Genomic DNA, 2,238 nt, shown 5'->3' on the forward strand with positions numbered 1-2,238 from the left:
AAAATGATACTCTGATAAAAAATCTGTAAGCTCTGTTATTCGTTTCATTATCGGTTCACAGTTGTGCAATTAATCGAATCTGTCTAAGCTTATTGTTTCTGTTTTAATCGATTAAGACTGTTGCGTTAATCGACTATCCTTGTTCTGTTAATCGATTAAGTTGGTTCTGTTAATCGATTATCTTCATCCTGTAATCGATTAATTAGGGGTGATTCAGCATTAAGTGTTGAGTTTAAGCGGCTGTTCTAACCGCGACACCTATTCAACCCCCCCTTCTAGGTGTATTGTAACCACTGATACCTAACAAGTGGTATCAGAGCTAGTACGAAGTGCTAGCTCAACCGCGTATTCGTGATCCTAAAGGGAAAAGGAATGGGTTCTTCAAATCCATTTGGTGGTGATGGGTCATCCATTAATCGACCACCAATATTCAGTGGTGAAGGGTATGCCTACTGGAAAGTGCGCATGCAAATTTTTATTGAAGCCATAGACTCGGATATTTGGGAATCCGTAGTCAATGACCCTTACGTTCCACAGCATCTTGTGGACGATCCGCCTAAAGATAAGCCGAAAAGCTTATGGACCGATAATGAGCGCAAGAGGGTCCAGCATGACCTGCGCGCCAAAAATATCATCACATCGGCCCTATCCTATGATGAATTCTTCAGGGTCTCACAGTGCCATAATGCGAAAGAAATGTGGGACACTTTACAAGTGACTCAAGAAGGCACTAGCGAAGTCAAGTGCGCAAGATTAAATGCACTGACCCACGAATATGAGTTATTTCACATGTTACCTAGCGAATCAATATCTGATATGCTAAAGCGATTTACTCATATAGTTATTCATTTAAATCATTTGCTAGAGGTGAACTAACTAATAAAGTTTTGCGTTGTCTTGACAGGAGATGGCAACCAAAGGTGACTGCAATTGTTGAGTCTAAAGATTTGGACTCTATGCCTTTAGCTACTTTATTTGGAAAGCTTCAAGAGCACGAAATGGAGCTGGGTCGCTTGACCATGAATGAAGAATCAGACCGGAAGAAGAAGAGCATCACTTTGAAGGCCACGACCTCCAAAGACAAAGAAGAGAAAATTGATGATGAATCTGATTCCGATCTAGATGATGAAACTATGGGTCTCCTAGTCCGTAAATTTAGCAAATTCATTAAAAGAAAAGGAGGACTCAAAAAGTTTCAAAAGAAGGAAGCGAAAGAGTCAACCAGTAAAGGCAAGAATAACAAGGATCGCTTCACTTGCCACGAGTGTGGAAAAGTAGGACACATGAGATTTCAGTGTCCAACCTATCTAAAGAAGGTTGATTCAGAGAAGAGCACTCCCAGGGACTTCAAATCCAAGAAAGCTTACATCGTTTGGGATGTACCTGAGGAGGAATCGACATCGAGCACCTCTAGTGAGGAAAAGTCAGCAAAGCTGTGTTTGATGGGTAGATCTGACAACGATACAAATTCAGACTCACGCGAGGACAATCATGAGGTATATTCTGACACCTCATCCACTTTGGATGACTTACGTCCTTCTGATGTGTTGTATGAAGCTTATGTCGAGTTGCATGAGGAACTAAAGAAATTGGCTAGAATTAACATTGATAGAAAAAGGGTAATCCTAATAAATGAAAAACAAATAAGCCAATTGCAAAAAGAATTAGATGAATTAAAACTGGAAAATGAAACTTTAGATCTCATCTATTCTTGTAGCTCATGTAACTGCTCTGCTAATAACTTATGTCAAAAACCTGTCTGTGAGACTTGCGAGACTTTGCAAGAGGACAATTTTAAACTAAATGAAAAACTCACACGTCTCACAAACAGTAAACTGCAATTAGATAACCTGCTTAATCAAACTAGAAATGTTGGTGATCGAACTGGTCTAGGTTATACTCGCACTGCTAAAAAGAAGCGACCATATAGAAAACCGGTAGCTCAAACTAAAAACAAATATCATAAGCATTCTCCTACTTGTTTTTATTGTAACACATATGGTCATACTTATCATTCATGCTATATCAAAAAGTATGGTATACCTAGCGGAGTTTATGTATGGAAAAAGAAGGGAGATAATTCCCTAATCACTAACAGAAAAGGACCCAACACCAATTGGGTACCTGAGAAAAGTAAGTAATCTATTTTGCAGGTATGTCTCCGAACACATGGACAAAAATGGTACTTAGATAGTGGGTGTTCGAGGCATATGACAGGTGATAGATCAAATTTCCTGG

Source organism: Lupinus angustifolius, unplaced genomic scaffold, assembly GCF_001865875.1.
Source record: "Lupinus angustifolius cultivar Tanjil unplaced genomic scaffold, LupAngTanjil_v1.0 Scaffold_118, whole genome shotgun sequence".
Classification (NCBI taxonomy): Eukaryota; Viridiplantae; Streptophyta; class Magnoliopsida; order Fabales; family Fabaceae; genus Lupinus; species Lupinus angustifolius.